This window comes from Neovison vison, chromosome 12 (genome assembly GCF_020171115.1).
Source record: "Neovison vison isolate M4711 chromosome 12, ASM_NN_V1, whole genome shotgun sequence".
Lineage (NCBI taxonomy): Eukaryota > Metazoa > Chordata > Mammalia > Carnivora > Mustelidae > Neogale > Neogale vison.
In genome coordinates this window covers 73,489,252-73,501,374 of record NC_058102.1, presented here as the reverse complement: position 1 = coordinate 73,501,374, position 12,123 = coordinate 73,489,252, and the positions used below count along the sequence as shown (strand labels likewise).

The window sequence follows — 12,123 nt, the reverse complement described above, 5'->3', positions numbered from 1 at the left end:
CCATCACTGGGGCAAGGTGCCATAGAGTATTATGCAGCTGTTAGGGAAGTGAAGAGTAGAGGTATATGGATGGAAATTTAAGACATCATGCTGGAGTGCCTGGGTGGCTCAGTTGGTTAAGCCTCAGACTCTTGGTTGGGCTCAGGTCATAATCTCACAGGCTGTGGGATCTAGTCCCCCATCCTGCTCTGTGTCTGCCCCTTTAACACACACACACACACACACACACACACACACACACACACACACCCAAACTCCCCTCCTCACCTCCCCATCAGGTCTGGAGACCAGCCCCACATTTGATGGTGTGGAGTCTGCTTGAGATTCTGTCTCTGCTCCTCTCCCTGCTCATATACATGGATACATGCTCCCTCTCTCTCAAATAAATAAATAAAGTCTTAAAAAAATAATACATAGTGCTTAGTGAGTTAGGAAGGACATTAGGTTTGAGGTTGGTGTTGAGGAGAATAACTACCGTGACTTCCAGTGCTTTGAGAAAACCTCAGTTGTTAGGCCTTCTGGCCAAGTAATCTGTGATTTCGTACTGTTGGAGCATTCACTGTACCCCTGGGGGTTGCATCTTTCTGTAAGTTTGGCTGTGGCCAAATAAACAACTTGACAAATAAACAACTAACATAAAATAAATAAATAAAACATAATGCTTACTGGAAAAAAAAAAAAGAGGAAACAACACGTTAAGAAAAATTATCTAGAACTTGGAAGTAAAACAAAAGGATTGGGGTGCCTTGGTGACTCAGTCAGTTAATTATCTGCCTTTGGCTCAGGTCATGATTCTAAGGTCCTGGGATAGAGCCCCACATTGTACTCTCTGCTCAGTGGGGAGCTTGCTTTTCCCTCTTCCTCTGCCTGCCACTCTCCCTGCTTGTGCTTGCTCTCTCTCTCTCTCTGCAAATAAATAAAATCTTTTTAAAAATAAATAAAATAAAGCAAGAAGATGACCACATGACCTTCATTGTTATGTTGGGTGTTGTCCCCTGTAGGGTCCATATTTGCCTTGAGAATCACACTTCCTAATCCTTTTGGGAAAAGGTGTGTTTAGGTTGGTAGTTGGTCAGCAAGCTATTTCTGAGCTTAATCCAGAGTAACAATCAACTCTTTTACTGAGTGCCCTGTTTAGTCCAGAGGACGTGACTTCTCCGTGCAGGAAACTGCTTGGTTTACATCCTTGCATGAGTTCCTAATCTCCTCACTGACTAGCACTTGGAATAACACTGCCTTAGAGAATCTTTTGGATCTGGGATGTGGTGAATAATTTTAAATAGAAAGACTAAGGAAAGGAAAAAAGCAAAAATTAAAGTTTTCAGCTTTGTTGACCAGGAGAATGGTGATCAACATTAGATAATTATGGACAAGCAAGTGTCTTATGAGAAAAATAAATCAAAACATGCATTAGAAATATCAAATGGGAAGATCAAGGATTGAGTTTAAGATTAGGAGTAAATTCCTAATAGATGATAGATGAAGCCATTGTTAAATTTAAAAGAGAGAATATGGGGAGAGGAAAAGAACAAATTTTATGCAACATTCATATTAGAAGTAGGCCATTTTGCCAAAAATCATTTCTTTGTTACATTAATTCACCATGTAAACCCAACTGATTTTTTTTTTTTTAACTATAAAATTTGGAGCGATTCATATTGGGTGAGATGTCTACCTCACCCATCCTCCCACTCCACTCCACCCCCCCCTTCCTTTTTTTTACAGCTTTTGAAGATTTTGTTAAGCTTTAGCTGGCCAGTTTTCATCTTTGTCTTGAGAACTTAGACCGCCTGTGTCAACCGATGGGACTGAAAACTGAGATCACTTATGTCAATATAACTTGCTCCAGGAAATATTTGCAATCTGTTTATCTAAACAAATGTTTGGTTACTAGAACAAACATCTTGATTGTTAAAACAAACACTATGTGTATCAGGATAGATTGTTCACCAAGGCCTGCTTTGAGACCCTGTATCCATCAGTCTTACCCTGTTAAATCACGGATTTTGCCCAATATTAACCTACTCCCCATCCTGGAGGGAGAATCCTGCATGTGCTCTTACATAACTCGCCCCTATCGAGATACTACCAAAACCCTGTTAAAGTCCTTGCTGTGATAAATTTAATAAACTTTCTTGGTTTGATCAACACACTTTTGGATAGTCTTCCTGAGCCATTTAATAGTTCTCATAGCATTATTTTTCAAAATACTGAATTTGTTTCTGTCCCAGCTCCCTGGTTACAGCTAGAGGGAACTAGAGCAGAAAGAGGAAAGCATTTACTGTGGAGAATACATGGCACAGGCTAGACAGCTGAGCTCAGGGAAGATGACCCTTAAAGGGGCCAAATGAAAAAGACTGGGAAGAGAGAGCAGAAACAAAGATGGCATTGTGGGGAAAAGGAAGACATTTAAAATGTAGCTGAAATCTGCATAAAGGAAAATATAAGGGGAATGAATGTCAGTATAGAGTCTGATTTTACCCTTCTTTTTTTTTTTTTAAAGCCAATACATTTTTATTTAAGGAGTTTTTACATGTGATTCCTTCCACTGCCAGTCACTGTTCTTTACCATAGTTCCTCCAAAGTTAGAATCATAATCTTCAGAACAGCCCTTTTAAAAAGAACTTGATCAATCCACAGTTGTCACTGTCACTCCAGAGTTCTTTCAGCTGGGTTTCTTGCATCTCCATTTGAATACAGACATACTTTAAGAACTCCCACCTGTAATCTTTGGGATCCAATGTCTACTTCAGGGCCCTGTTTAGAGTCTGAGTGTGGATCTGCCTGGTTCTCAGTTTCAAACACCCTCTAAATATGAGTGAGTTCAAATCATATTCACCCCTAAACTATCACCCTAGAACTGTACAGATTATTGGGATACACCAATACCTAAGATTTAAAAAACATAACTATTAGATCAGAGTTTTAGCAGATAATGATAAGTGTCTTGCAGTTCTTTCCCAAAGATCTAACACATAGTTCTGTGAATAAAGGAAACCACACAAATACTCTTTGAGGCGTTTCCAACGATGTAGGTCTACAGAAAAAGCCCCATCGGGATAGACCTCAACTGATTTTACCCTTCTTATAAGCTAATACATTTTTTTAGTCTGGTCTTGTTTCATGGATGCTGGTAGAACAGAGGCTCTGGGTCAAAGGCAAATGGACTTTATTACTCATTGCACAGCAAGTAGTATGAGCATTAGCGTGTTTATGTCACTCCCCCTTCACCTCCAAGACACACAGCAGCAACACAAGGGGCTCAGATGGATGTCAACACAAGCAGTGGGCTGCATTCCAAAAGAGTAACACAGAGGTCCCAAATGAATGTCTAATCAATCTGTGAGATGCATTACAGGCAAGGAACACTGAATCTGGGGACTCTACCATTGTATAGTAAACAGTAAGTAATGTAAGAAAGATGTTGGGCTTTAAAGCCGACGGCCACAAAAGAATTCTTGAGATGTCTTTGGTACAAAAAGGTGGTTTTATTAAAGCACGGGGCCAGGACCTGTGGACAGAAAGAGCTGCACTGGGGTTATGAGGAGTGGCTCATTATATACTTTCAAGTTGGGAAAGAGTTAGAAATAGCGTAAGTCTCTAAGGAATTTTGGAAGCAAGGTTTCCAGGACCTTGAGGGGGCTAGCTATTGTTAGGAACAACTCATTTATTACTGTCTAATAAAACCTTAGTCATGAACCCCCCAGATGTATATCAGTGGGCCATATGCTTGGGGGATGATTGCCAACATATATCTTGGGGAGGGGTTGTTAGAGATAAAGGAAGTTTCCAAAAGAATTCTTGTATGTTAAAGTAGGCTCACAGGATCCAGGGAAGGGGGAGCGGGTTGGGCAAGGATTGCCTTTTGCCTTTAGCGAAGTCTCAACATCGAGGCAGTTGAGTCCCTAGAGGAATGTCACTCTTCCTGTTTCATGGACTTGTCAATGGGCTGTAGGCAGTAAGGAAATTTAATAACTTTTCTTCTACCTTTGTTTCCCCCATCACATTGAGTAAAGGTAGAGAAGTGCCATTTTTTTAAAGTATCATTTTGGGTTAGAGCACAAAGTGATGTAAATGGGGAGAGCATTTGCTACTAGATCCCAAGGAGTCTCATATCCCCAGACCTGGCTCACAAAATTTTTCTCCTCCCTCTTCTATAAAGTTATATTTCCATTAGCATCCCATTCTTACCACAAAATTGTTAGATTTAGGATTTGATTTTACTTGATGAGACTGTTACTGTTCATACTGTTTGGTGGTGGCAGAAGACATAAGATTTCTGGGATAGAGACAAAGGACTTTGTTACAGCATAGCAAGCCACATGAAAAGTTTATCTCATTTGTCCTTTTCCCCAAATCGCATGTGGATGACACAGAGGGCTCAGATGGATGCCTGAGCAGTGGGTATATTGCAGGAAAAAAACCTGAGCTCAAGGAATACACAGTTTTATACAACCAATAAACAAACTTGCCCTTTGTCTTTGAGGGAAACAATACCTCATCTCTCAGAACTGTTTACTACAAACACAACCCACTTGAGAAATGGCCCAAATAAAGAGCAGCTGGGACCTTACCTTTTAGCATACCTATGGAACTATGAAAGGCCTAACTGACCACCAGCCAGAAGTTGGGAAACTATCTCACCTCAATTTTTAAAACAATTTAGCAATTTTATGGATTTTTAAAAATACTATGTCTTTGTGTCTGTCTGTCTGTCTCTCTCACCATTTCTTTTTTTTTTAAATTTTTTCAATTTATTTATTTTCAGAAAAACAGTATTCATTATTTTTTCACCACACCCAGTGCTCCGTGCAATCTGTACCCACCACCTGGTACCCCAACCTCCCACACCCCCGCCACTTCAAACCCCTCAGATTGTTTTTCAGAGTCCATAGTCTCTCATGATTCACCTCCCCTTCCAATTTACCCCGGCTCCCTTCTCCTGTCTAACACCCCTTGTTCTCTCACCATTTCTTTCAAGAATTATTGTAGAATCAGTTGGGATAGAAGGACCTTGTGCTGAAAATTAGGCAAACTTAAAATGACCAACTTATTCGAAAGAGCCTAAGTACATATTTGAAAGAAAAGGAGTCATGATAACTTCTTCCTAATGGGATACAGGTGTTAAATGGATGAAAGGATTGATGATATTTGGAAGACTTAGCCAAAAGGAAGTATGAGGAGGTCCATAGAGCTGCTCTCCAGCAGAATAAGCATAAAAGTTGAAAATTATAAAAGAAAACCAACTGCCTCAAGTCTTTGGAAGTCCTCCTAAGGGCATACTGCAAATGAAAAAACACTCATTCAAGATAATCTTTTGAAACTCAGTTAGAACAACAGCAGTCTATGACATTTGAACTATACCTCCACTGTAGGTAGGAATAGCTAAGGTGATGGAACTACCTCTCCCCCCAGCTCCTTGTCAAGGGCTTCAGTATTTTCCTGGAAAAAAACAGGATGCCAGTATTTCTTATCATACTTTTTCCTAGATACTTGTTCACAGGCTAAATGAGTGAGTATGGTTGACGGTTGGGGAATTTCTACCTCCACCTAGCCCCCACTTACGGAGGAGAAGTTCTATTTCAATATGGCGTGCTGAGAATACTGAGAGGATGATCTCCCTTATCCCAGCTCATTCGTGGCTGGAGGTTCCATCCTAGAAGAGGCAAGCTGAGAAGAGCAGAGGTTACTGCCCAGCACTCTGCTCCTAAAGTACAGGTTTCACTCAGAGAGATTGATATCATCCTTGTTCCCAGCTCTGAAATTGTAGCTTAGAGATTTTTTCCCAGGAAGAAAGATAGGCTGCAAAACAAAGAACTGAAGCTGTCCAGAAAATGATTTTATTTGAAACAGAGGATGGAGGAAGTTCAAATCTAAATAGATATTAACAAAGAGTCTGATAGCTTCATAAGATGCAAACTAAACCATAGGCTAAGAAGTTTACCAGAGAGAACCAGGGAAAGGGACATCTAACAAGAGCCTGCCCTGGGTTGGAACAAATCTTAAACACTGATCTCAGAAACGAATCCTACAAAGGAGTCTAAAATGAATTGGATGACACTGTGGAGCAACTTGTACCCCCACACATTATTGAAAACATTAGAGCAGTTAATCTGTAATGCATGAAGGTTTACAGCTGGGTGTGATACCAATACAGATTTAAAAGAATAATCAGAGAACGATAGTCAGAGAGAACCCTACCCAAACCACTGACATACTAGGGTAACAATGCTTATGTCCAATCTGTGCCCACTAAGAAGCAAATCAGAGCTTGCATACAGTGAGGGAAATAGACTTCACTAAAATAGTCCAGCCATGTCACTAAAAAAACAAGTAATCACAAATGTGTGGGATCAATAGCCAAAGTTACTACATTATATTATTTAAACTGTCCTGTTTTCAACAAAAAATTTCAAGACAATGGAACAGAAAGTTGGACCCATATGCAGAGAAAAATAGGCAACAGAAACTTCCTTAGAGAGGACTCAGATGTTGGACTTAGCAAGACCTCCAAGAAACTGTTATAAACATATTCAAAGAATTAAAGGAAGCCATATATTAAGTAAAGGGGAAAACTGCTTGCCAGTTCCTCAAAAAGTTAAACAAAGAGGGGTGCCTGGGTGACTGAGCTGGTTAAGCATCTGCCTTCCACTCAGGTCATGATCTCAGGGTCCTGGGATCGAGCCCCACATCAGGCTTCCTGCTCAGCAGGTAGAATGCTTCTCCCTCTCCCTCTGCCTGCTTCTCCCCCTGCTTGTACTCTCTGGCAAGTAAATAAATAAAATCTCTTAAAAAAAAAAAAGCTAAATGTAGAATATTCATATTACCCAGCAACTCCACTCACATGTATATACCCAAAAGAACTGAAACTAGATATTTAAATAAATATTCATAAATATATGTTCATAGCAGCAGTATTCACAATAGCCAAAAAGTGGAAACAGCCAAAATGTCCATCACCAATGATTGATCATTAAACAAAATATGGGGGACACCTGGCTGGCTCATTCAGTAGAGCATGTGACTCTTGATCATCAGGTTTTGATTTCAAGCCCCACACTGGGTGTAGAGATTACTTAAAAATAAAATCTTTTTTAAAAATGTGGTTTATCCATATAATGAAATATTTAACCATTAAAAAAGAATAAAGTATTGATACAGACAACAACACGGATGAACCTTGGAAACATTAGGCTAAGTGGATGAAGCCAGACACAAAGACAACATATTGTATGAATTCATTTATATGAAATATCTGAAATAGGTAAATCCACAGCAAGAGAGAGCAAGTTGGTAGTTGCCAACTGGGTAGATACCCAGTGGAAAGAAGAATGGGGACTGACTCTTTAATAGGTACACATTTTCTTTTGAGCTAGTACAAATATTTTTTAATTAGATAGAGGTGGTATTTGTACAACATTGTGAATGCCACTGAATTAAACACTTTAAGTTCATGAATTTAACCTTGATTTCAAAAAAGAAAAAGGAGGTATGATGACAGTGTCTCATCATATAGATTATATCAGTAAGAGATAGGAATTGTATATTAAAAAGAACCTAATGGACATCCTGGAATTGAAAAAGTACAGTAATTGAAATGGAAGAACTAGAAAATGTTATGCTAAGTGAAAGAAGCCAGTAACAAAAGACCACATATAATTCCATTTATGTGAATGTGCACGACAGGCTAATCTCGAGAGACAAAGTAGATTGGTGGGAGATGGGAGAGATTGGCAGTTGACTGCTAATGGGTACAAGATTTATTTTTAGAGTAATGAAAATGTTCTGGAATTAGTGATGATGAATGCACAACTCTATAGATATACCAAAAAACATTGATGTTATATCAGTTATATCATAATAAAGCCATTACCAAAAAATTAGGAGTTTTTTTTCATTAAGCCTCTAACTTTTAGAAAATGATATAAATGTTGATAATGGAGTATCTGATTTCAGTATCTTAACAGTAGAGGAGAATGAGAGCTGGGAGTGTATAAACTTATTAACCTTTATTATGCCATGTAGTCCATTAAGTGTGAATTACTTAAAATATATAAACACCTAAATGAAAGATAGTTTTGGAAAATGAGGGTGACAGCCATAGAGATGTGCCACTCGGATCACTCTTCAGGGAAGAACTTGCTGCCCACCTGTGGAGAGAATGGTCAACAGATAGCTTGCATTACTCAGCTCCTTCAGAGTCTACCCCTGCTGCAGAACCACCTAACCCCACCCCACAGAGAACAACCCACATCCACTGACAGGGATATAAAAATTCCCAGCCAAAAGTGGAATTCCTGTTGAAAAACTGGTCTTTCATGCCTTTATTATGCACAGGTGTATGGCTTGAATTTTCACTGTGAATATGTTGCAGAATCCTTAAGATGAATAAATAACATTAACTTTGCTTTGGAACTTGTAAATACTCATGGGATCTGCTACAGGCTGAATGTTACAGGAGTAAGCCCTAAATTCACATGTTAACATCCTAACCCTCAAAGGTCATGGTATCAGTAGGTGGGGGCTTTTGGAGGTGTTTAAATCATGAGGGTAGTGCCCTCATGATTGGGATTAGTGCTCTTTTTAAAATTTCCAGAGAAATCTCTGGCCCCTTCCACTATGTGAGGAAACAGAGAGGGCACTGAATATGAACCAGGAAGAGGGCCCTTATTCAACCATGCTAGCACTCTGATCTCAGACTTACAGCATCCAGAACTGTGAGGATTAAATTTCTCTTGTTTATGAGCTTGCCAGTCTGTGATATTTTGTTATTGAAGCCCAACCAAATACAGGATCCTTTAGCAGAGAAAACCCAGACCTTCACTATGGGGATGTGTCACAAAAAGAACATAGGACTCTTATGAAAAACTACTTGTGTAAAAGAATTTTTATTAAAAACTTAAAAAGTCAGGGGACTGTGCCTAGGTGGCTCAGTTGGTTAAGGGACCTACAATTGATTTTGGCTCAGGTCATGACCTCAGAGTTGTGAGGTTGAGCCTTGTCTGGAGCCCTGCATCCAGCCCCACCTCGGGCTCCAGGCTTACCCGGGAGTCTGCTAGAGATAAAGAATTAAAAACAAAACAAAACAAAACAAACAAACAAACAAACAAACAAAACTTACCAAAAAGTGGCATGAAAGAGACTCAGCAGAAAATAGAAGAGAATTGACTGCAAATAATAGGACAGTTTGAAAGGAATTTTGAAACAAATGTATTGGATGTATTCAAAAACAAAGAAACAGTTATCCTTAAGAGAATACAGGTAATAGATTTTTAAAAAGATTTTACTTATTTGAGAGAGAGAGAGCACAAGCAGGGAGGAGAGGCAGAGGAACAGGGATAAACAGCCTCCCCACTGAGCAGTGAGCCTGATGTGGGGCTTGATGCCCAGACCCTGTGATCACAACCTGAGCTGAAGGTAGATGCTTAACTGACTGAGTCACCCAGGTGCCCCAGAATTTTTTTTTTGTAAGTAGAAGCCCAAAAAAGAAAAATCTAGTCATTGAAATAACAATCTAAATTCCTTTACATGTTTCATAGTAGATGATAGATTGGATTACATCCTGTCTAAAATGAGACTTACTGGTCCTCCCCACCCTTCCATACTTATACACAGTTAGCTGAGTCTGGGACTTTGGGGGTGTTATCAAGGATATTACTACAGATTGGCCTTATCCTGCTATTTGGAATACTATTGATAGTAGCCTTAATTAAATGCTTTAAGAGACAAATTGAACAGATTTGGTTTCTGCCTTTTTTGGTCAAATTAATTAGAGTAGCTGACAGAGTGGCATACTTTTATAAATATTTGAGTTCAGCCAAGAACATGTTGGATAGATGTTGGGAAGAGGCAATCTGCCATGAACCTTATGGGTATGCCAAGAATGTAGGGCCTTGACTTCTCTTTACTTATGGCATTTCTCGAGGTCGTTTGTGCAGCAAATACTGTCTCCTTCCAAAAAAGAACAAACTTGCTTCAATTTACCATAAAAATTGTGAATCACCCAAGCTCAGGGTTTTCTCCTGCAATACAACCCACCATGTGAGCAAGCATTCATCTGGACCCTCCCTACATTACACTGTAGGACTTATAGAGTATGGGGAACCAGCATAAATGTGAAACTGGCTACTGCTCTTGTCACAAGTAATAAAGCCCTTTTTCTTTGACCCAGGAATCTCTGGGTCTTCTGCCAACATTCATAAATTGGTAATAGGCTCACTTATAAGCTTGTAAGTGGAGTAAACGCTCAGATTCTGCATAGTTCTTTACAACTGCAACAATCAATTCGAGGTAGTTTTTTTTTTTAAGATTTTATTTATTAATTTGACAGAGATCACAAGTAGGTAGAGAGACAGGGAGGGGTGGGGGTGGGAAGCAGGCTCCCTGCTGAGCAGAGAACCCAATGTGGGGCTTGATCCCAGGACCCTGAGATCATGACCTGAACCGAAGGCAGAGATTTAACCAAGTGAGCCACCCAGGTGCCTCCAATTCCAGGTAGTTTTTAAGTCAGAAAGCAAAAGGTAAAGGCACCTGTCTGGCTTAGTCAGTAGAACATGCAACTCTTGGTCTCAGGGTTGTGAATTGAGCCTTACAGTAGGCATAAAGAATACTTAATTTTAAAAAAATGTTTTTATTTTTATTTATTTTTATTTTTTTATAAACATATAATGTATGTTTATCCCCAGGGGTACAGGTCTGTGAATCACCAGGTTTACACACCTCACAGCACTCACCATAGCACATACCCTCCCCAATGTCCATAACCCCATCCCCCTCGCCCGACCCTCCTCCCCCCAGCAACCCTCAGTTTGTTTTGTGAGATTAAGAGTCACTTATGGTTTGTCTCCCTCCCGATCCCATCTTGTTTCATTTATTCTTGTCCTACCCCCCTAACATCCCATGTTGCATCTCCACTTCCTCATATCAGGGAGATCATATGATAGTTGTCTTTCTCTAACTGACTTATTTCACTAAGCATGAACCCTCTAGTTCCATCCACATTGTCGCAAATGGCAAGATTTCATTTCTTTTGATGGCTGCATAGTATTCCATTGTGTATATACACCACCTCTTCTTTATCCATTCATCTGTTGATGGACATCTAGGTTCTTTCCATAGTTTGGCTATTGTGGACATTACTGCTATAACCATTCAGGTACATGTGGCCCTTCGGATAACTATGTTTGTATTGCAATTGCAGTAGTGCAATTGCTGGGTCATAGGGTAGTTCTATTTTCAACTTTTGGAGGAAACTCCATACTGTTTTCCAGAGTGGTTGCACCAGCTTGCATTCCCACCAACAGTGTAGGAGGGTTCCCCTTTCTCCGCATCCTCGCCAGCATGTCATTTCCTGACTTGTTAATTTTAGCCATTCTGACTGGTGTGAGGTAATATCTCATTGTGGTTTTGATTTGTATTTCCCTGATGCCAAGTAGTGTGGAGCACTTTTTCATGTGTCTGTTTGCCATCTGGATGTCTTCTTTGCAGAAATATCTGTTCATGTCCTCTGCCCATTTCTTGATTGGATTATTTGTTCTTTGGGTGTTGAGTTTGCTAAATTCTTTATAGATTTTGGACACTACCCCTTTATCTGATATGTCGTTTGCAAATATCTTCTCCCATTCTGTCAGTTGTCTTTTGGTTTTGTTAACTGTTTCCTTTGCTGTGCAGAAGCTTTTGATCTTAATGAAATCCCAATAGTTCATTTTTGCCCTTGCTTCTCTTGCTTTTGGCGATGTTCCTAGGAAGACGTTGTTGCAGCTGAGGTCAAAGAGGTAGCTGCCTGTGTTCTCCTCAAGGATTTTGATGGATTCCTTTCTCACATTGAGGTCCTTCATCCATTTTGAGTCTATTTTCATGTGTGGTGTAAGGAAATGGTCCAATTTCATTTTTCTGCATGTGGCTGTTCAATTTTCCCAACACCATTTATTGAAGAGGCTGTCCTTTTTACATTGGACATTCTTTCCTGCTTTGTCGAAGACTAGTTGAACATAGAATTGAGGGTCTATTTCTGGGCTCTCTATTCTGTTCCATTGATCTATGTGTCTGTTTTTGTGCCAGTACCATGCTGTCTTGATGATGACAGCTTTGTAATAGAGCTTGAAGTCTGGAATTGTGATGCCA

At 39.7% G+C, this 12,123-nt stretch overlaps 1 protein-coding gene and 1 non-coding gene across 3 annotated transcripts in view; one reads left to right on the top strand and one right to left on the bottom strand.

The window, feature by feature from the left end:
* The window catches only part of AMN1 (antagonist of mitotic exit network 1 homolog), a 69,396-nt gene that overhangs the window by 15,074 nt on the left and 42,199 nt on the right, over positions 1–12,123 (top strand). The gene's annotated exons all lie outside the window — the stretch shown is intronic.
* LOC122892846 lies at positions 2,941–3,071 on the bottom strand. Its single transcript, XR_006381519.1, has one exon. It is a non-coding gene; the product is annotated as a small nucleolar RNA SNORA18 (small nucleolar RNA).